Consider the following 24,391-nt stretch of genomic DNA (forward strand, 5'->3'; position numbering starts at 1 on the left):
TTTTCTTGACTTACCGCAGTGCTGTCCACGAGACTACCGGCTATTCCCCATCACAGATGCTCTTCGCTCGTGACCTTCGTCTGTTTTGTTATCTCTTGTTTGGTCGCCCTCCGGATTCGCCTTCATCGCCTGAGGAATATATTTAAGATCTCCGGGACCGGTATGAAGTGATGCACAACTTTGCACAAGAGCGAGTTAACTTGGCGACGGAGAAGATGAAGACCCGATACGGCACAATAACTACCGGACATCAATTCTACGAAGAAGACAATGTGTGGTTGTGGAATCCGACTCGACGGAAAGGACTCTGTCCGAAATTACAATCACCTTGGGATGGTCCGTACACAGTCCTAAATAGGTTGAACGTCGTCGTGATTCGGATCCGCAAGTCTTAGAACTCTAAACCTAAAGTCGTTATTACGACAGGTTAGTTCATTACTATGGCCATAGTACGTAGTGTAAATAATTGTAAATAGCGTTAGACCATGATCCTTTTTATTTCTAAATGTGTATTTGATTTGATTTGTATTTAGTATTTGATTTATATTTAGTATTTGATTTATATTTAGTATTTGATTTGTATTTAGTGTTTGATAGCATTTGATTTCTTTAAGTTAGTTATTGCATTTATTGTTCATGTTGTTTGTTATTGTAATGTAATGGTTATTATTGCATTTATGCCATAGTTGTAAGTTTGGCTTCCTGTCCCGTGATTGTACTGCCCGGAAAGTGCAGTCCTTGGGAAGGGGCCAGTGTTACGGATTTGATATTTAAATAGTTAATGTTAGAAGAATTATAAATAAAATTGTTTTATTCCCTGTGCAGTGCAGCGCGTGACGAATATTAAAAGAAAGCTAAGCCGGAAAATTAAAAATACAAGAGTGTGAGCATTTAACATTTAATAAATAAATATCTCTTTTTGATTTCGAGAAATTGCTAGAACAATGATTTAAAAAGATAAAAAAGGAGGAAAACTTCTCAGTTTAGTTAGTTGTTGTTTTAAGAAGTTTGTTTAGAAACCTGCTCTTGTTGACTGTAGTGGATTCGTTGACTGTAGCGGAATTAGAGTTCTTTAGCTCTTTTCAATTACGTTCTGTTGAACGTTTGAGTAGTTAAAAGATAACTACTGTGAGATATTGTAATACTGTTCGAATATGAGTAAATGTAAGCATTTTGTTTTATTTGTTGTGATAATAATAAATTTTGTTCCTTTTTCATCGGACTTGTGTATTCAATTCATAAGGAACAAGTACGCACGCAACAATATGTACAATATATGTACACTGTAACTGTAAAACATATGATGTAGACACCACATGACTTCCTTGTATCTAATATTAAATTATATGCAATTTTGCTGCATTTCGTTCAAATTTATTTCCTCGAATTTTATTTGCTGTATTTCTCATTCAATTAATTCAGTCCTCACATCGGGATAAGGCAAAAATACCTAAAATCTCAAAATATTTTTGTTAAAAATTCAAAAATGTAGAAAAATATAAAACACAAATAAAACAATTAAAAAAATCCTGATGTGTACACCACATTACTTCCTTGCACGGAATATTAAATTATATGCATTTTCCCCTGCATTTCACTTGAACTTATTTCCTCGAATTTCACTAGTGATATATTTCTAATTTAATTAATTCAATTCTCAGCTCCCGACAAGGCAAGAACACATAAAAACTCAAAATATGTATATTAAAAATTGAAAGATATAGAAAAACATAAAAAACCAAGCACAGTTAAAACAATTTTTAAAAATAATTTACAATTAAAATTACTATTTCTGCGCAAAAGCAAGCAATTCGGCCAGCCGGCAAGCAGGAAGATTTTTCGGTGGACAAACTTTTACTTTTGGTCTCACCCCGCAAAAAGACACTGAAGGCGTAGAAACTGAATTTCTTGTGGGCGCAATGCTGAATCAACATATGGGATAGTTTTATAACTTAAAGGATAATTCCAGAATAGATTTAAGCATAATTTGGTTTTCAAAAATAAAAGAAGACGTTACTTTGTTGTTGCGAAGTTTACTTTCTCTAGACTGGCAACAAATACACTACTGTGCTAAGTTTCAAATGTAAACAAACATGGCCGCTGTAGTAAAAAAATTAGGCTTAGCCGCACTTCAAAAATTTTAAATCGTTTATAATTTTACGACTATAACATGCAGTTTAACTTAAGGCATGAAAACCTTAACCGGAAGATAAGAACGACAGAATTCAATCACTTTTAAAGCAAAGATTGCACACAATTTATAAACATATAAGAATAAAAATCTGAGCTCACTAAGCCGAGTAACAGAGTGGATATATATGTATGTATATATATATATGTATGTATGTATACTTTTGGTGCCGCCAATTGCAACAAAAAAGGCAGGTACACATCTACATGTTATAGCAGTTCCACATACAAAGTTTCAACGTTCTGAGGCTATTCGTTTTTGAGTTACGCGAGATACCTACACACGCTTACATACCTACACGCGCCACGAAAAAATCTTTTCTGAATCCATTTTAAATCAGTTTTATAATTGCATTCGATAGCGGTCAAAATGGATATTTTCGTTGAAATATGGTATTCGGAAATTTTCGTGATTATAACACTTCCTTTCATACAAGGAAGTAAGAAACAATTTTTACAATTAAAATTAGAGTTTCTACGCAAAACCAAAAAATTAGTCAGCGGGCAAGAAGGTGGATATTTCAGCGTACAAAACTGAAAGTTACTTTTATTCCCACTCGTCAAAAAGACATTGAAGGGGCAGAAACTGACTTAATTCACTACTCTGCTAAGTTTCAAATATAAATAAATATGGTGAAACAAATTATGCTGAGCCGCACTTAAACAACTTTTAAATTGTTGATAATTCTACAACTACTGCATGCAGATTAACTAAAGGCATAAAAATCTTAACCAGACGACAATAAGAACAACATAATTCAATCATTTTTAAAGGAAAAAATGTGCAATATACCAACATATAAGTATAAAAAAATCAGATCTCACGGAGCCAAGAAAAGAGGAGATATATATATATAGATTATTTCAAGAGTCACTCAACATGCTTAAATTCAAAACATTTTACCCATACGGGCTAAATACATTCAACCAACACATTAAACTATATACTGAAATTTCAAATATGTAGATCTAGGTAAGTTAAATTGAAACTTGCTATTTAGTAGCCTTTTTATTTTTATTTTTATATTTTGATTGTTGTATATAGTTTATTTTAGGTTTACGTGCATAATTCTTGTTGGGGAAGTTTCCTGTAGGCAAGAGTTTCTAAATTACTTTGGTTTTCTAAAAAATTTGGTTTTATACTCTCGTTGACTTTTAATTAATTAAATTAATTTTAACTCTCATCATTTACTTGCAGTTTTCTCAAAAGTTCACTATTTAAATTACTTTTTTTTGTAATTCACAACATTTGATTTTACTTTGGGTTTTGAATTTTACTTTTACCCTTGCCTATATGGATGAATGGATGACGGAACACGAACTGAGTAATTGAAGAGTTAGCTTTGGGGGCAACTTCCCCTTGATAAGTCTGTTTCCTCAACAATTATTCCCTTATGCAATTTTTAGGAATAATAAATTTATTTTTTGGAATAGTATATTTTTTCATGGTTTTAGATAAGTGCAATTAATTTACATATGCTCTTAGAATTTAAATGATATTGTAAATTAGTACGCAGCAATATTTTTTTTCTTTGCAATTAAAATTTCTTAATTAAATTTTAAATTTTATATTTGCTTTATACGAATAGAGAACTTGTTATGTATATTTGTTATATATATATATATATACCAACACATAAGTTAAAAAAAATCAGAGCTCACGGAGCCAAGAAAAGAGGGTATATATATATATATATATATATAGATTATTTCAAGAGTCACTCTACATGCTTAAATTCAAAACAATTTAAAGAATATATATACTTTTGGTGCGTCCAATTGCAACCGAAAAGAGAGGCGCACAGCTACATGTTGTATCATTCCTATATACAAAATTTTCAGCTTTGGAGGCTACTCGTATTTGGAGTTATGCGAGATACATTCAGACGTCACGAAAAAATCTCTTTTGAATCAGTTTTATAATTCGTTTGGTTAAAAGGAGTCCTTTATTCTGTCCTTACGTACAGATGTCACGCAAAAATATCGATAAATTGCATTCGATAGCGGTCAAAATGGATATTTTCGTTGAAATATTATACCCGAAAGTTTTCGTGTTTACAATACTTCCTTTACTTCGTACAAGGAAGTAAAAATGCAAGAAAAAAGTATAAAACACCGTGACAGAAAGTGAAGCAGCAACAAAAACCTTAGCAAAAATATTAATTATTCCATATACATACATGGTCATACGTATCACACGGTAGTATTTCGTAAATTCAGAGTAAAAGTCCGTACATAAATTAGATTGAATTTCAGAAATTTTCTTCTTGACTAAGTTCAGTAAAACGAATTTATTTGCAAATGACAAGAGGAATTAAATAAGGATTGTTGTCAAACTTCCATGTAAATCAAAACAACATATTAAAAAAAGTCTTTATAAGCGATTATTGCTCCTGTGTATTAAAATTAAATTATTCCTAATATACACAATAATATTCACTTAGCAATAATATTCACATAGTAATATTCACGCGGCAATATTTCATAAATTCACAGTAATATTCAGTAAATAAACTCAGTTTCTGAAATCTCCTAGAATAAGTTCAGCAAAACAAACTCATTTGCAAACGATAATGGGAATTAAACACAGATTATTTTCCAGATTACACAGATTGCTGATGAAAGTCAAAATAGCATATTTAAAAAGAAAATAAACGTTCGTTACTCATGTGTATTAAAAATAAATCATTCCTAAAATACCAGAAAATTTAATGGGCCATTAAGAAAGAACCAGAAAATTTAATATATGAAAATTTATATATTTACCAGAAAATTTAATATATGAATTGAGTTTTGAACTTTTCCCTGCTTAATATCTCTGAAGTAAGCCTGGTAGTATTAAAGGAATAAGAAATATTAGAAGAAGATCGTTACTTTTTCTGATACCCAAAGCGAACGAAAATGTGTCGAAGGTCATTTCCTGAATAGAAATATTGTACTCAAGTATTTTCGCGTACGGTACATTTCATTTCCTTTTTCGTAGTAAAGCATACATTCAGTTTTGAATAACAAAGAAACAAAAAAAAAACATTAACCATGAAAGTTAGATGATCGGTTTAGTGATTAAATGCTATTTCATGTTTATTAATTCTGAGATTGCAGATAATGGAACTTTACATGCATTTAATAATAGTAGGCGAAAAGATTCAGAGCTCAGAGAACTTACCAACTTAATAGGTGCATAATACTTCTTATTCCTTTTTCACAGTCATATGCTACTAATACTTCTTCCCAGTAAAAATAATGCAGAAATAATTGTGTGCCTTATTTAAACTCATCTGAGTAGATTGTTAAGGATGAATGCAATCTCTGTCGCAAACGTTAGCCTGAATTAATGCATGATTTCCTTTACACGTGGTTGAGATGCACGTGGTAGTTACGAAGGTTACGTTTACGTTAAAGAATAAAGCTTTTCAATAAACTTGTAGTGAATTTCACCATTTTGGCCAAATACCAACATTCTTTTCAACCATATATCACTTAAAGAATTCAAACATTTTCAAAACGAGGGCTACTACATTTTCGCTGGACGCCTCAAGTTTTGCGTCAAAGATTTTGTGCTACTCTGATTTTTCTTATCATTTAATTCCCCATTTATAAATGAAGCATCAGTTTGTTTTTTATTTAATAAATCAGGAACAAATTCGAATTAAAAAAAATTATTTTGATTATCTTCTGTTTTGATTTGCTCTTCTTTTTACTTCTACTCTCATTTGCAGTGTAGTGTCGCTTCAGTTCCGTTAAGTTTCTAATTAAATTTAGTTAAAGCGGAATGGCAACACCTTCTAGTCTCCGCGAAGAACGAAGTAAACAAACTTCGAGTTTTTGTCACGCGATGCTACGTGCATGTAAAATGTAAATAAATCTTATGAATAAGAATCCATAACTTTGTAAGGAATAAAATATTGGTTCCATTGGAGTCAGAGAAGTGTTATTTTTCTATATTTGCACACCAGACACTTCACTGGTGTATCCCGGCGTGATCGAATTCTACAATGGCTGACGAAGACGAAACCGAAATTAAAGCAACAACTGCATCTGTCGTCAAGGTAAGCGTTAAAGTTCCTCCTTTTTGGAAGCCAGATCCTAAAATATGGTTTATTCAACTAGAAGCACAATTTAGAAATGCAAAAATAAATGCAGATCAAACAAAATATGATTATGTTATAAGTTCCATTGAACCCGATATTTTGTCACAGGTATCTGATATTTTGCTAAGTCCACCACAAGATAATAAATATGAGGCAATTAAAAATAGACTAATTTCATTATATGCTGATTCAGAGACTCAAAAAACCCAAAAATTACTGAGTGAGTTAGAACTGGGTGACAAAAAGCCATCTCAATTGCTATGTGAGATGCGTAATTTGGCTGGCGATAAAGTAACAGATACTTTCCTAAAAACATTGTGGTTACAACGTTTACCCGTTAATATGCGTAGCATTATATCTGTTAGTAGTGAAGATTTGTCAAAAGTGGCTACAATGGCCGATAAGATTTGGGAATTAAACCCTGTTACTCCCCAAATAGCTGCTGCATCATCCATAACGGTAAAAACGGAAGTGATTGAAAGTTTACAAAAACAGGTTAGTGAACTTAGCTTACAAGTTTCTGCTTTAAACAAGCAACGCCACAGTCGTCCCTATTGTCATAACCGATCCAAATCCAGAGATAGGAGTTACAGTGGTAACAGATCTAGTGATATTTGTTACTGTCATAAAAAATTCGGTGATAAGTCATTTAAGTGTAAACAACCCTGCAACTACTCATCAACATCACAGACAAATAGTCCGGAAAACCAGCTCCCCCGTCTCTCATTGACGACGGAGGAACAAGGGGTGCAGCTGAGTCATCTTTTCATCAGCGACAAAGAAACGGCTACCCAATTTTTAATAGATACCGGGGCAAAAATTTCTGTCATTCCTCCCTTGCCTGCAAATAAAAAAAACATCTCAAAATTAGAACTCTTTGCTGCAAATGGTACGAAAATTAAAACATATGGCCAAAAATTACTCAAGCTTGATCTTGGACTCAGACGATCATTCACATGGCCTTTTGTAATTGCGGACGTAAACAAACCGATAATAGGCATGGATTTTCTTGCAAATTTTAACCTTTTGGTAGATTCTAAAAATCGCAAGTTGATTGATGGTACTACATTCTTAACAACCAATGGAACTCCTTGTTTTCAAAATAACAATAATAATATTCCGATTTTAAATGCCGTAAATGATCCATATAAACGTATCATTAATGATTTTCCGGATTTGTTAAAACTGAATGTAGTTAATAATAAAGTTAAAAATCATAACATCGAACATTATATCGAAACCAGAGGTCCACCAGTTTTCGCTAAAGCCAGGAGATTTTATCAGCTGAGAAACTTAAAGCGGCTAAAAAGGAGTTTGAATTTATGCTCCAAATGGGTTTATGTAGGCGATCCAAAAGTAACTGGTCGAACCCACTACATCTCGCTATGAAGAAATCAGGTGATTGGAGACCTTGTGGAGACTATCGAGCGTTAAACAACGTCACGATTCCTGATAGATACCCTCTCCCATTTTTAACAGATTGCAGTTCCATTTTAGCTGGAAAAAAAGTTTTCTCATCCATAGACCTCATTATAGCGTACCAACAAATTCCAGTTCGCGAAGAAGATATACCGAAAACGGCCATTCTCACTCCCTTTGGCTTATTCGAGTTCCCATTCATGACGTTCGGCCTACGAAATGCGGCCCAAACGTTCCAGCGTTTCATGAACAGTGTGTTTAATGGACTAGAATTCGTGTTTTGCTATTTGGATGACATTCTAATAGCCTCTCCAGATGAAGAAACTCACTGAAAACATCTACGAGCAGTCCTTGAGAGACTAAACGAATATGGCCTGTGTATGAATGCGGCAAAGTGTAAATTTGGTCAAGAAAAACTTGCATTCCTGGGATACGAAGTGTCAGCTGAAGGACTTAAACCTCTCTCAACGAAAGTTGATGCCATCAAAAATTTCCCAGAACCAAAGTCATTTACTAGGTTAAGACCATTTTTAGGTATGGTGAATTTTTATCACATATTCATAATTGTGCAAAACTGCAACAACCTTTAACAACATTGCTCAGTGGTATTAAAAAGAACTGCAGAAAAGAAATAACCTGGACGGCAGAAACAAGAAACGCCTTCCAGATCTTAAAAGATGCACTTATTCATGCCACAAACTTAACTCACCCATCCGAAAAGGCTGAAATATCGCTAACAACTGATGCTTCCGATACTGCCATTGGAGCCGTTTTACATCAGATTGTGAATAATGCAAAACAACCCTTGAGTTTCTTTTCCCGAAATTTGACATCAGCACAACAAAAATATAGTGCCTACGACAGAGAACTCCTAGCTATCTATACAGCAGTAAAACATTTCAAATACATCTTAGAAGGGCGAACGTTTGCAATATACACGGATCACAAACCACTAACATTTGCCTTCCAACAAAATTTGGAAAAAGCTTCGCCACGACAAGCTGGACAACTGTCATATATTGGCCAGTTCTCAACCGATATCCGATTCATACAAGGGCATGAAAATACCGTCGCTGACGCTCTCTCTCGCATAGACACCATTTCTGTACCATCCGCAATAGACTTACAAACTATAGTAGACTGTCAAGAAGATGACGACTTGGAGACACTAAAAAACAACCCAAACTTAAAAATCCTACAAATCCCTATACCGGACAGCGACAAGAAAATTTACTGTGATACTTCTACAAATTATAATAGACCATACATCCCTGCAAAGTTTCGGCAGAAAATATTTTCTTCAATCCATAATTTATCTGATTCTGGAATAAGATCCACGATAAAATTGATAACACGACGTTTCATATGGCCCAGTATGAATAAAGACTGCCAACTATGGACTAGAGCATGTTTATCTTGCCAAAGATCTAAAGTTCACAGACATACACATTCATCTTTGGGAGAATTCAAAGTACCTCCACACAGATTCCAGCATTTAAACATAGATCTGGTGGGTCCGCTACCTCCTTGCAAAGGATTCAAATACCTTCTAACCATCATCGATCGTTATACACAATGGATCGAAGCGGTACCGTTAGAAGATCAATCAGCAGAATCTATTGCTAAAGCTTTTATTTATACTTGGTTTTCACGCTTTGGAATTCCGAATCGCATAACACCTGACCAAGGTCGGCAATTTGATTACCAACTTTTTCAAGCTTTAGGAAAATATCCTGGTTTTCATGCAAACACTACAACTGCGTACCATCCACAGGCAAATGGCCTGATCGAAAGACAACACCGAACTTTAAAAGCAAGTCTCAAATGTCATCTACTCGAATCAAAATCATGGCTGGAAGCATTGCCTTTCTTTCTTTTAGGCATAAGATCTGCCATCAAGGAAGACTTAAGTTGCTCATCCGCAGAACTTGTATACGGAACCTCTTTAGCATTACCTGGTGAATTCTTTTCAACAGTACCTCATATGAAACAGTCTGAATTTTCTCAAAACCTTCAGAAAATAATAAGAGCTATGAAGCCAAGTTCTACCACCACCCATGGAAATAGAACAGTCTTTGTTTCTAAACATCTTTCCAACTGTTCTCACGTATTCCTATACAACATTAATAATTCGTCGCTACAGCCTGTCTATCTTGGACTGTGCCCTGTAAGAGCAAGAAAGGATAAGTACTTCGATATTGAAATCCAAGGAAAAGTTAAAAGAGTTTCAATAGACAGACTAAAGCCCTGTTTCCTAGTGCAAGATTCTGATATTCCTTTCCAAAACTCCCATTCCAAGAAAGCGGAACTTAGGGAAACACCTGCACTCAAGAACACTGAAGAAAATTCAGAAAATCATCATGAAACTAAGACTACTAGAACCGGCAGACATGTGAAGTTCCCCAATCACTTTAAAGATTATCTTCCATAATCGCTGTCACTAGGAAGGGGGTGTGTAGTGTCGCTTCAGTTCCGTTAAGTTTCTAATTAAATTTAGTTAAAGCGGAATGGCAACACCTTCTAGTCTCCGCGAAGAACGAAGTAAACAAACTTCGAGTTTTTGTCACGCGATGCTACGTGCATGTAAAATGTAAATAAATCTTATGAATAAGAATCTATAACTTTGTAAGGAATAAAATATTGGTTCCATTGGAGTCAGAGAAGTGTTATTTTTCTATATTTGCACACCAGACACTTCATGCAGAACTAATTTCCTCAGTTGACGAAAATGAAGAACATAATAATGTTCTTCATTTGAAGCAGAAACATGAACATCTTTTCATGCAAATTTTTTTCTTTTTCTTAAATTTTTTTGTTCTTTTTACTACCTGTAACATCGGATGCTTGTTCTGATTCTTTTTTATCAAGTTCTGAATACACAGTGGCTAAAACATTTTTTTATTTGCCTTTGTTTTTTTATTTGCCATACTTTGCGCTTTTTTCTTCAATGACGACACGTTATTCAGTTCTTTATCTTCATATCTATAATAATGTTACGAATTTTGTACTTTGGTATTTTTAGTAAAGTTATAATTAAAATTGTTGCAGTTTCTTGTGCAATGCAGCGCGAGACAAATTTTAAGAGAAAGTTATACCAGAAATGTAAACGTATACGGACACGTGCATTTAACATTGAGTAAATGGATATCTATGTAATTTGTATTTAAATTGAATAAATGTAATTGACCACTGTGCTGATATATTATACTTTTGATCAGAATAAATTTCACTAACCTATTATCGGACTTGTGAATTCAATCTACTACGAACCCATGCGCACGCAACACTTTTTGCTGTCAGAAATGGGACTGACTGCCAGTGACAAGAGCAGTGAAGGAACATTTAAGACAGCTGGTTGTAGTGTTAGCTGCGGGCAAAGATTCGGTTAAAGAGGTAATGAAACTGAGAACAGAAGAAATGAAAGCTTGCCAAGATTTCGTTGAAGAAAAGACGAAAACAAGTCCAGAAAAAATGGAAGCTGGTCAAGGAAAGATTGAAGCTGTTAAAGAAGAAAAGAAAAGAGAAATTACTTACATAATAGAACACAAATTTGAGGCTATGGAAGGCAAAATAGACGCGGTTGAAAATATAAAGTCGAACAAATTGAAAAAAAAGTTTCTTCTGTCAAAAAACAAACAGAAGAGGGAGTTTCGTTCGCGGAACAACAAATCGATTACGGAGTTTCTTCTGTCAAAGAAGAAATCGAAGAAATAGTTTCTGCCGTCCAACAACAAATTGATGACAGGACGTTTTCAGTGGCCAAAGAGGTTTATACTTTAAAGAAATTCGTAGCGACGACAGGGAGCACTTCTGTTCTCTGAAGTTATCCACATATGATGGGAAGACTTCTTGGTAAGCATATAAGACACAATTTTCTAGCTAAAGGAAGGGATGCGCAAGGAACTGATGGGATGGATGGGAATTTCCAAGCTAAGACCTGTCCATCTGGCAGCTTCTCTGAGAGTTGACCCTGCGGATATTCATCAAACTCTCCTAGAAAACTTAAGACTAGACTTCGAAGCTCTATTCGGCGCGTTGGAGGTGTGCGTTGGCAAGAAGTGTTTAAACAATTACAGCAGACTTCCATTAAAATTCCATCAACAGAAGCCCACAGAAACACTTAAGGAACTCGCCACGGATGTTGAAAGGCTGTTTCATCTCGCCTTTTCGAAATGCCTGACAGAAACAAGAGGAATCCTGTCCTTGCAGAACCTTATCGAGAGCATCTGGGATCCTGAAATACAGAAAACTCTGGAAATGGCGGATATCAAGGTGCGCTCTAGTGTACGTCATGAAATTCATAGCATCCCAGTAAGCAACTCGTAGAGACTGCCACCCAATCAGAGCTGCTTAACTCCAATAGCCAGTGGATCAAATGGCTGCTCATTTAGATTATTTAACCAGACAAGTAAATTCTTTGATACGGAATAGGAGTGCGAAGAAAATAACTTTAAAGTACTGGAACTGCGGTGATGAAGGCCACGTACGAAGAAACTTCAGAACACCCTAAGGCACGGAAACTAAGACCATTCGCCAACAGCGACGCAAGAAACAAATTAGTGGCTATATTGCAGAGCGGAGTTTGAAGAATACTGAGAAGCCCCATTTTAAAGAGCTTCAGATTTCTGCATTGAGTGGCGGCAATAATGAGCTCTTCATCATGGGACATGGAAATCTTTGTAATATGGTCATCAATGCAGGAGTCAATGTTACCATCATTAGGAAGGATTTAGCTCAACATTTTAAAGATGAACTCCTTTGGACGCCCAGACTGCATCTGGTGATCAAATCGAAATAGATGGGAAGTTATACGTAAATATCCCGCTTGGACGTGCCGCCTACTACCATCTGGCATATGCGGCAGATATTACATATCCTTGCATACATGAATTGGACTTTCCAAGGAAATATAATTTTTCCTTGGACTTTAAAAATAGCCAACTGCATTCAGCATCTGAGGGCATAACTATCCATCATCAAAAGGGATCTTCACCTGGAAACACCGGCACCTTGTCTGGAACACACCCTGCTTAGATAGCTGCCGCCATCTTACTTAATACGATCGTCCGACAAGTTACAACATCAACATCGGCTGATCCAGACCCAAGGAGTGCCAAAGAAGTCAGGAAAACCAACTGGAAGATGCGGACATTAACCCATAATTGACGTAATGGAGTCTTCAAACAGAAAAACCTACCTGACAGGACATTTCGATCTATAGTCCTAGGGCAAAATAATATTGAGCTCTCTGGGACTCAGTCCAAATTCGAAACGGCGTTTTGTACCGGAAATTCGAATCAGGTATGGGAAGTCTTTCCAATGGCAAATACTTCTAAGATCCTGGATATCCTTAAAAAACTAAATAGCAGCCCTACAGGAGACCCCTTCGATGTAGTGAAGACCTTGCAAAGAGTTCGATACTGCTCCTATAGTAGTAGTGCAAATGATAACATGCAAGAGTGGTACAAATCTTGCGATGCATCTGCGGGTCGGAAAGAACCAAAGAAAAGCTGCTGAGGAAAGCTACATTGTTACAATATAGGAATGCCTTTCGAACGTACCGCCTTTGACATCCTTGGACCTCTGCCACGAACTGCTGATGGAAACAAATACGAGGGCCATCCAGGAAGTAGATTACGTTTCCGTCTGTGTCCGCTAGGGGCGGGGCTAGCGCGGCCATCTTGGGGTCAGAGCGTTGCGCAGCTCAGTCTGCATCTAGCCGTGCTAGTGAGAGGTTCGTGCTGTGCTCCGTTCAGATACTGTGACGGTTTGAAATGTCTGCGTTAATTGAAAATCCCGCGAGCTGCGAGGTGCGCTCAGTAATAAGGTTTCTGACTGCAAAAAACTGTAAACCGATAGAAATCTATCGGCAGCTTCGTGAAGTGTATGGGGACAACATTATCACTGAAGGTGGAGTGCGTCAGTGGGTCATAAGATTTCAAAATGGCCGAACCAATGTTCACGACGAAGATCGAAGTGGGAGACCCAGCATAGTGACCGCCAAACTTCTCGAAAAAGTCGATGCTAAAGTCCGTGAAAATCGAAATTTCACAATAACGGAACTTTCTTTGAGTTTTCCACAAATTTCGCGAAGTTTGTTGCACGAAATCATCAGCGAAAAGCTTGGTTACCACAAGTTTTGTGCAAGATGGATTCCAAAAATCTTGACAGAGGACCACAAAAATCAGCGAATGGCTGCAGCGTTGAACTTTTTGGACGCTTACCATAAGGATGGTGACTCTTTACTCGATCGCATCGTTACTGGTGACGAAACATGGGTGAAACATGTGAACTGTGAAACGAAATTGCAATCAATGCAGTGGGGGCACACAAGTTCTCCCCAAAAACCCAAGAAATGCATGCAAACAATGTCGGCAAGGAAGATGATGGCGACTGTTTTTTGGGACAGAAAAGGTGTAATTTTGGTGGACTTCCTGGAAAGAGGCACTACAATAAACTCTCAAAGGTATTGCCAAACTCTCTAAAAACTCAGAAGAGCAATTCAAAACAAGCGCAGAGGAATGTTGAGCTCTAAGATCTTGCTGATTCACGACAACGCCCGGCCCCACACGGCAAATGTCACTCGTAAAGTTCTTGAATCTTTTAAGTGGGAGTTGTTTCCTCATCCGCCGTACAGTCCCGACCTGGCACCGAGCGACTTCCACCTATTCCCAGCAATGAAGAAGTGGCTGGCTATGCAGCGTTTTGATGACGACGCACAGCTGCAAGAAGAGGTAACGAAGTGGTTGAAGGCGCAGGCGGCCGAATTTTTCGACGAAGGAATTTCCAAGCTCGTACATCGCTACGATAAATGCCTTAATTTGTATGGTGACTATGTAGAAAAGTAGTATTTGAGTGTGGCTTTCATCTGTATATAATAAAATTTGTTTCCTATACTTTGTTTATTTTTTTATTCCAAAACGTAATCTACTTTCTGGATAGCCCTCGTATATCCTCGATGTCATTTATTACTTCACCAAGTGGCCTAAAGCGTATTCTATTCCTGATCAAGAGGCTCTCACAGTAGCAAAAATAATGAAACAGCATTGGATTTCCATGTTCGGAGTGCCTCTTCAGTTGTATTCCGATGAAGAAAGAAAATTTGCATTGTCTATAATTAAAGAAATCTGCAAGCTACTCGGCATCGCCAAAATCTAAACGATACCTTTCCATCCGCAGTAAGAGAGAGGGGTTTAATCGAGCATTCTTAAAAACCTCTCACTGGTGGTTTCCAGAAACCAACAGGACTAGGACAAGAAGTTACCTTTCACAAGCTTATTGCAATACCGTAAACGAGACTACCGACAGACTCTCAGATACTCTTCGATGGTAACCTCCATCTTCCTTGTTATCTCTTGTTTGGTCGTCCTCCAGATGCGCCTTCATCGCCTGAGGAGTACACCCAATATCTATAGGCAGGGTTTTAAGCGATGCACAATTTCGCACCAGAGCGAGTCAACTTGGCGACGGAGAAGATGAAGACCCGATACGATACGAGAGCTACAGGACATCGATTCAACGAAGGAAACAACGTGTGGTTGTGGAATCCGATTCGACGGAAAGAACTATCTCCTAAATTACAGTCATCTTGGGGTGTTCCCTACACAGTCCTAAACAAGCTGAAGGACGTCGTAGTTCGGATCCGTAAGTCTTCGAATACTAAAACCAAAGTCGTTCATTACGACAAGCTAGCTCTTTTCTATGGCCATAGTAACTAGTCTATATAATGTACATAGAATAAGACCATTGTCCTTTCCGTTTTTAAATTTGAAAATTTGTGCACTAATTATTGATTTAGTATTCGATTTCTTTTAAGTCACTTCTTGCAATTAGTTTTTATGTTGTTTATTATTGTATTGTGATGTTTATTATTGCATTGATGTCTTAGTTGTAAGTATGGCTTCCTGCACAGGGATTGTACTGCCCGGGAGGTGCAGTCCTTGGGAAGGGGGCAATGTTACGAATTTTGTACTTAGATAATTTTAGTAGAATGTTAATTAAAATTGTTGTATTTCCTTGTGCAATGCAGCGCACAAAGTGAGAAATTTTTAAGAAAAAGCTGTGCCGGAAATGCAAACATACAGGGGCACGTGCATTTAACATTGAGTAAACGGATATTCCATAATTTTTATCTAAATTGAATAAATGTAATTAACCACTCTGTTAGCTGTAACCACAATTTCACACTCTTTTTGCTTTCCAAAAATATCGACAAGCTAAAAGTACAAGAAATATCTCATGCTAGTGGAAAACTACACTGCCATTAAAACTGGAGAAACGACATCTGAAACACTGCATAAAAGAAACGTTGTGTTGTGGATTTCTCATTCGGAAAGTGCTTTGTAAGGATGGAGTTTGCTCAGAATATCGTATTATAAAACGAATAAGAAGAGGAAATGCTTACCACAAGTTTAGAAATTCAATAGAGGCGGGACCATTGCCTATCGAAAGTGAAGATTACCGTCCGGTGATATCGCCGGTCGCACTGGTCGATATTCTCCAACTACTGCCAAGCGAACATGGAATCAATGGATTGCTGAGGGTCATACTAAACTGCAAGCAGGATCTCAACATCCTCTCATGCCAAAGAGGATAGACTTATTGTGAGGTCAGCCCTTCAAAACCGTACGACTACATCACGGACAATTAGTCAGGATATAAATTTAGTCCATTCTGAGTTAAGTCAAACTAGAGCCAGAGTGTCGCTATGGTAAATAAATATAGTGAACCTTAAAGGGTGCATTTATTCTATTGTGTTTTATACGCTATCAAGAAAGAAGATTCAATCCAAAATTCGTGAAATGTTAATTCAATATGTTTAAATGAAATGCTGGAAAATTGCCTATAATTTAACATTATATACAAGGAAGTCATGCGGTGTACACATCAGATTTTTTACATAATGATACTTATTTGCATCTTCAGTATGTTCTCTAGCTAATATATCGGAGACTTCGGCATGTAAAACACTCAAAAGGTAAGCCACCTAATCTTTTCTTAGCTGAGCTAATTCAGCCCAAAATTTAACAAATATAATTTCATGTCATCCTTTCTTTTCCATCAGACTTTGGAGTACTTAATGTCATCCAGACTTTATTGCTCGATTCTACAACATCTCGGGTGACTCTCCAGCTCGTATTTCTTTGATTTTGCAATTCAAGACGCTTTATGTCGAATTCATGTTAGCTTGCATTCCATTTCTTTTGCTTCCTGAGCGAGGCGTTCCTCTTTAACTTCTCGATCGGCAGGTACTCGGTTTAGAATTAACTTAACTTCTCCCTCATCGTAAAACCGACTTTCAGAGATTACTTTTAATTTATTTCTGGGACCTTACCAAGTGAGCAAGCAGCATATCATTACCTAATTCTTCGGCTACTTCTATAAAATCTGCTTTTCTACTCTTGGCAAGAATAGACATTGTTGGGACAAAACATTCATGGATAGCTCATCAAAATTAATTTAAAAAAGCTTTTACCAATATTAAAATAATTCATTTAATTTTTTATTTTTTGTTATTGTTGTTGTAAAATTAGAAATTTAGATATGACAAAAAGAATTTTATTTCAAAGAAAATCACTCAGTAATATTTGTTACATTACAATAAAAGCATGTATTCTCCGTTCAATAAAAAATCTGCAAGATTTCTCGTAATAAAGGAATGCTTAAAAGCAAGTAAAACTGCGGTTCTATACCGGTGGTACGCAAGAGAAAAACAGGTGGTACGCAAAGAAACAAAATATTTACTATTAAATTGAAAAATTAAAACACTCTCAAACTATTTTCTAGTCAAAGTAGGAAACCATCGTTTCTTAAAAGATATATTAAATCTAAGCATGTTAATTTAAACGATCCATCTAAAGGATATTTTAAGAGGATATTATCGGAGTTCAAAAATAGTAAACAAATAATGAAAGGTTTTGTTACTTCACATGAAACAGCTTTCGAAACTAGTTACCTAGTAAGCCTAAGAATTGCAAAGACTGGGCAGGAGTCGCACTGTTGAAGAAAAGCTTATATATCCAGCTAGCAGCTAAATATATCGTTTTAACATTATTTAACGAAAAGCGGGGTTAATCTTTAAATTATGGTAACTTGGCGATTTTTTGGCGAAAATTTGGCGACCAACCCTGCTACAGCAACCTGCTAGTTTTTGTTTGGACGCCATTTTGCTTTCACGAAGTAAAGGCATTTTTTTTTTTTCCCCCTCAACATTTCCAACATTTTTTTCCAACAATCTGCTAGCCGAATTACGCTTATGCTAGAACTTTTATGGAACAAAAGTGTTTAATCATGACGAAGATCAGGTGCGAAATTGGGATAAAGTGCAGAATCGTCCAATGCTTGCCGCGTTTTTACGAATTGCACATACACTATATCATCCATGTACATGTCGACCTATTTTCACTTAAAAAAACATCCCAGAATTGCACAAAAATGGCATTGCGCACACTCTTGACTATATCCATGTACACTGCTAAAGTCCTAGCTAGTAACATTTATCGCCTTACCAAAATGTCGCCAAACTACCTGTTACCATATTCCAAAGATTAGCCAAAAGCGGCTAATGAACTTAATAATATTCCGTTATCAAATAATACAGTAAAACAATGAATTCATGAAATGGAAAATCCCATAAAAGAGACACTCATTCAAAAAATAAAAGACAGACAGTATTTCTCACTGCACTTGGATGAAAGTACTGATATAACGAACTTGGTTCAATTATTAGTTTACACATGTTTGGAAGAAGGTAAACGAATTGCCGAAGAGTATTTTTGACTTTGTGAATCTCTTCATGATAGAGGAACAAAAAAATTAAATTTTCAAAGTAATTGACAATTTTATAGCTGAGAATGATATTACCTGGAATAAATGCATTGCCGTATTCAGTGACGGAGCTCGGGCTTTAACAGGAAATCCGGTGTTATTTCTCAAATAAATAAAGTCGCAGCTGTAACTAAATGTACTTACCGCTCTATTCGTCGTGAAGCTTTAGTAGTTAAAATATTCCCCGGAAACCGCATTTTCGCAACTTGCAATATTAGTATTGCAAGTTGCGAAAATTGTTAATTTTAATAAAAGCCAAGCATTAAATTTAAGAATATTTACGATTTTATGCCAAAAATGGGCAGTGAACATGAAACACTTTTGTCACATTCCGAAGTAAGGCAAGAGGCAAAGCTTTAAATAGTCTTTTTGAACTTCGATCAGAAATTAAAATTTTCCTCTGTGATTCAAATTTGAATGGCAAAATTGTTTATTTAGTGAATTATGGTTGGCATGTTTAGCATATTTAGCTGATATTTTTGAAAAGTTAAATGAAATAAATTTAGGATTACAAGGACAAAGTGTTAATTTGTTTACCATTAGAAATAAAACACGTGCAATGCTAAAAAACTCTATCTAATAATCAATGAATTGGATAATAGTATTTTAAGCTTTTTACTACTTTTAGAAAGTTTTCCAACCGAAAATAATTTGAAACTAACGGTATGCGTTTACAGTAAAACAGTCCTTAAGAACCATGCAAAATTATCCAGGAGCTTTGATACGAAAACTCAGTACATTTTTAATGCATACAAAAAAGCTCCGAACTTAACTACTCTACAGGGCTTTACGATGTTGATGCTGAAGAGAGAAATTTGAATAAAAATTGACTTATTGAGACCAGATCTCAAAAGGAGGGGGGAAGACAGAGTTCGAAAAGAAACCTACGAGTTTGCATACTAAGGATTAAAGGTTGGCAATAAAGTGGCAGTACGGAATTATCGCCAGGACCATAGACTATGGAGATTTGGAACAGTGCAATCCAAGGATGGACAGCTTCATTACACTATAAATGCAGACGGTCAGCTATGACAGCGACATGTCGACCAGATGCGGAAGGAGGAGCCAAAAGTGATGATAGCTGCATACGACCACCTCCATTTCTCGCGATTCCCAGAGAAGCGGATAAGAATTGAGTTTCAGAATCATCCAAAGATAATAGTCACCAGGTAGATGAGTCTGTGTCGTCCTCCGAACTCAAGATTTTACCGAATGTTTAATTCAGCGGAATTGCTGCTGATAAATTCTGGTTACCAAAGAATCCAACTGTGCCATAACCTTCGCGTCGGTCCACCAGAATTCGACGGCCCCCAATTAGATTGACCTTGTGATAAAAGGGGAGGTATGGGGTATATCTAGAACTTAATCGAACTTAGAACTGGTGCGTGTAAAGCGGCGCCTTATATCGCCAAGTGCGCTAAGCGAATGAAACCCAGAAAGGAGACTGAATGCCGATCATGGAGTTGTAAGCTTTTATGCGCAGCAATGATGTGTTTTGTATGTAAATAAAGTGTCATGGAGTATCTTGTGCAATAAGTACACAATAAAGACACAAAGCCTGCAACGTTTCCTCCAATCTGATAGAAACCTTTATATGTAAGATGCACATTGAATCTGTATCTTTAAATTAGATTAATTATATTAATTAAAGTAAAAGGTGCTCCAAGTTACATCATACAAGCTGCTATTGAACAAATTACAAGTTTCTATCAAGAGTATTAAGTAGTTGGCTCACAATGAATCCACTAATTTTTTTTTTCTTTAAATTTTGTTTCGCCTCTTGGTCAGGGTTCTTGTAGCGAATTCTCTTTTACGGCGTATTCTGAGCAGTGCGCTGTCGAGAAACCTGCTAAATGATCGACTGATTTAAGACGAATATCTGAGAAGCAACTATTCAGCCATCTCAAAATCTATAATATTAAAATTATGTGCGCATCGGTCTGTTTTTTGCTTTGTTTGTGTCATTATCTCCTCCGGAACGGCGGGGAGTTCAGTTTCGGGAGAGGTACCCCTCGGATTCCAAAAATTCGTGGGAAGGCCTTTCGGCAATTCTCATTTTCGTACGACTTCAGTTAGCGGAGATATTAATTAAAAACGCCGAAAAGGCTAATTTTCGCCCTCATTTTTCTCGCACACTGGAAATAAAAATTTTCTTTATTTCGAGAAGAGTTGCCATTGATCACTCTCATATCGTAGAGTTTAAGACACAATAATTAATTTGTTGTTTGACTTCGGAATTAGTATAGTAGAGTTTGTTAATAAAAATTTTCTAAGTTTTACAAAATATGAAATAAAAAAAACATTGCCAAACATTAAATATATTATTTCCGATTCCAAAAATTCGTAAGAAGCCATTTCGACCATTATCACCTTCGAAACCTTTAATCAGCCGAGATACTAATAAAAACTCTGAAAACGCTAATTCCTGCACTCATTTTTTTGAATGACAACAGTCTTGCGCACTGGATGTAAAATTCTGCTTTATTTCGAAGAGTGTTGCCACTGCTCCCTTTCAGATCGTAGAGTGTGTTAATGAAAAATTTGTAAGTTTTACAAAATGTTAAATAAAAATAGCACTGCCAAACTTTAAATACATAATCCAGTCAGATTAATGTGACCACCACCTACTTTCGACGTCAACGTGAAGTAACCAATCACAGAAGACAGGTGGCAGCACATTGTAGTGAAGCTTATATAAAGGGTGCCCGAGAGAATAAGAAAACATTCTGACAAGCATTTCAACTATATTTCGACCAATCACAGTGAAGCGCCAGCAGACTACGAGCATCTCACGGACTTTTAGGTTTACTTTGGACTTGCTTGGACTCTGGACTCTTGTTCGGACCAGTGTTGCAGGCAGCTTGCTTCAGCTCCTGAGCCCAGGCGAAATTTTGCGCCGCATTACTTTTTCTCCCTCTTTCTTCCTCAGAGGAATCTCAATAAGGAATTTTCCAATACCAGGCTCTGCATGGAACTCTTTGCATGATTTGGAAGTATTGCTCCGGCAATAGAAACCCAGTACAATACAGTATATCGCAGTTTCAGAAAACATTGCAATCTTTGGCGTAATGCAGAAAGGAAGGATTTATTTGACGTCCAAAAGGGCATGATCATTGGCTTTCGGGCCAAGCGCGAAAGCATTACTGAAACGACTAATTCTGTAAACAGTTCGCGTGCCGCCGTGGTTAAAATATACCGTGCATAGCAAAATGTCACTATCCAAAATCAGCGACATGGCAAATATAGTGCACCACCGGCCATAGATGACAGATGCCAACGATGACTGCGGAGATGCCTTCGGGAGAATATACGTGCAACCGCTGAGCAACTGACCGCCAAGATGAACAAAGGGATGAACTGACTGCCAATATGAACCGTGTCTCCTCAACGCCGGTTAGCGAATGTTGCTACGTATGGGCCTCTGCAGCAGACGCCTGGGTAAAGCGCCATGCTGACTGCAGCTCATCGATGACGAAGGCTGGAATTTGCACGCCCGTCCCGCAACTGGCGGTCCATTGATTGGCTAAAGGTATAATTTTCCGATGAGTCACGTTTTATACTCCATCGGACAGATGTACGTTGGAGTATACGACATGAAACGTCGGAAAGCAAACACCTTGGAACAATTGCCGGAAGGTTCCAAGCTGGAGGAGGGAGCATTATGGCCTGGAGAATGTTTTCGGGGCATTCTGTGGGTGCACTCATCATTGTGGAAAGCAGGATGGATTAACAGAAAGACGCATCTGTTCTTACGGACCATATCCACCCCTATATGCGAATTGTGTTTCCTTAAAATGATGGCATCTACCAGCAGGACAATGCGAAGTTTCATACAGCCTGCAGTATAAGTGCATGGTTCGAAGAACTCGAGGATGAGTTTACTCCCCTGGCCAGCAAACTCCCAGGACTTAAACCCAATCGAGAATCTGTGCGACCACCTCGATAGGGTTGTTCGCGCCATGGATCCTCATCCACGTAACCTAGAGCAGCTGGCCATTGCACTGGAGTCGGCATGGCTCAAAAATCCCAGTGAACACCTTCAAGAACCTAATTGACTCTCTTTCTTCACGTCTTGAAGCGAAAGATGGTTATGCAGGCTTTTGACAGGTGGTCATATTTATGTGACTGGATTGTGTATATTATTATTGTTATATGTATAAGGTTATGTTCTAACGTAAAAGAAAGCACGCGATTTCATGTGACGTTATTGTATGTTAAAAATCTTTCGATAATATTATCATTTTAAACAAACAGTTCCTGTTGGCAACTTTCTTGTCTCAGATTAATATAATTAGCACGGTATGTTATTGTCACGTTAATTCTTTTACTGATATTGAGAAAAAGTTGTTATATTACATTAAATTTAAATATGTTGCTGACGGTTCTGCTGACGCCGTGTCTATTAAAATATTGTGGAAAGTTACCGTACCTGTTATAAATTTTATTCATTGTGAGAAAAATGATGTCGACTTCTACTTGTTTGACTTCTACTTGTGCGATATGATAGTATTACGCGGTAACCTGGTTCATATTCGTCTCACCCTGTTTGTCCTTTGATTTGTGCCTTGCATTTCAGTTGCTTTTTCAAATATGAGCATGGCCAAAGTGCTAGTTGTGGAATAATGAATATTTATTGGAGTTGCCTTATTGGCTAATCTGTCAGCTGTTTCATTCCCACTCATCCCAGTATGAGCTTTCACTCAATGCCTCCTTAAATCTCTATAAGTCTGTTCCAGCGAGTGTATAGTAGATCTTCGATGACTGTAAAACGTGACTTTGGAGCGGTCCTGATTAATATTGGCTATATATTGGTGTCGTCGTTATTCACTCCAAATCTACGAACCCCGTACGAATGTGAAGGAAGAAAATAACGCAAAAATATGTAGAGTTGTCACTGGCGTTTGAAAATTATATGAACTATGCCAGGGTTCACCGGTCACTTTAGTAACCCCTGATCTCCCACAACTAAGAAGACATGCAGTTTGCTTCAAAATAAAAAGATGGTTTATCATCAAGCTCGCTATTTTCCAATGTGTTTAATACATTTAAACAAGAAAAACATCATTCTTCCTTTTTCAAATAAATCAAATGCATTTGAACAAGAAGGCATCATGAACATAAGACATAAATTTGCATAACATAAACATAATATTCTACCCATGCAATAAAAAACCTATATCAAAGTTTCAGTAATCAATTATTTCTATTGAAGTAATTTTTACGTTTTTATAACTTACGGTTGTTAATATTTAGTCATTCTTTTAAATCAAGTAAGCCTCAGTTATACAATTTTCCATTTCTTGTCTTCTGCTATAAAAATAATTTGAGAAAATAATTATCAAAGTTTGTGAAAGAAGAGAAGCAACTTACCTAATATTATATCCTTGGATATTACTTTATAATTAAAACTAAATGTAATTTCATTTAGAAGATATAAAAATATCGCCAACATAAATTCTGCAGAATTACCTGAATTCCAATTTTTTAAAAATTTCTTCTTTGTTGAAATATGGTTCTTAATCAAGGCGGTTAAATTCTGAAGCAATTAAAAAATCCTTTGCTGTTGCATTATTTATAGACATGTAAACACCCCACTGATGGTGAACAAAATTCTTTTTAAAGCGTTCTGTTTAGGAAAAAGAAACAGGCTCAATCCACAAAAAATGAGTTCTTGGAAACTGTTTAAACATGCGATCACTGAGAAACTGATCAAATGAAAGCATAAAATTTTGAATTTTTTTCTATAATGTCAGTTGTGGATATACATCGTGAAGCAGAGATAATAGGTATGAAAAGATAATAATTTAATGGGAATGTTTATTTACACGTGAAATCAATTTCATCATCATCGTAGATTAAGAAAA

At 36.5% G+C, this 24,391-nt stretch overlaps 1 protein-coding gene across 4 annotated transcripts in view; it reads right to left on the bottom strand.

The window, feature by feature from the left end:
* The window catches only part of LOC118205856 (alkylglycerol monooxygenase-like), a 106,082-nt gene extending 81,795 nt beyond the window's left edge, over positions 1-24,287 (bottom strand). Inside the window, exons 1-2 of one of the 4 annotated variants that reach the window (XM_085825397.1) lie at positions 23,997-24,287; positions 23,765-23,837 (exon numbers count right to left, since the gene is read on the bottom strand). The gene's annotated coding sequence lies outside the window, so the exon portion shown is untranslated. Of the gene's footprint in view, positions 1-5,356; positions 5,469-23,764; positions 23,838-23,897 lie in introns of those variants that run through there. The other 3 variants (XM_085825396.1, XM_085825400.1, XM_085825401.1) reach the window with 3 other exon arrangements.
* Positions 24,288-24,391: the final 104 nt, after the last annotated feature.

Source organism: Stegodyphus dumicola, chromosome 10 (assembly GCF_044657685.1).
Source record: "Stegodyphus dumicola isolate Sdum_Otavi_A_Nest chromosome 10, ASM4465768v1".
Taxonomy (NCBI): domain Eukaryota; kingdom Metazoa; phylum Arthropoda; class Arachnida; order Araneae; family Eresidae; genus Stegodyphus; species Stegodyphus dumicola.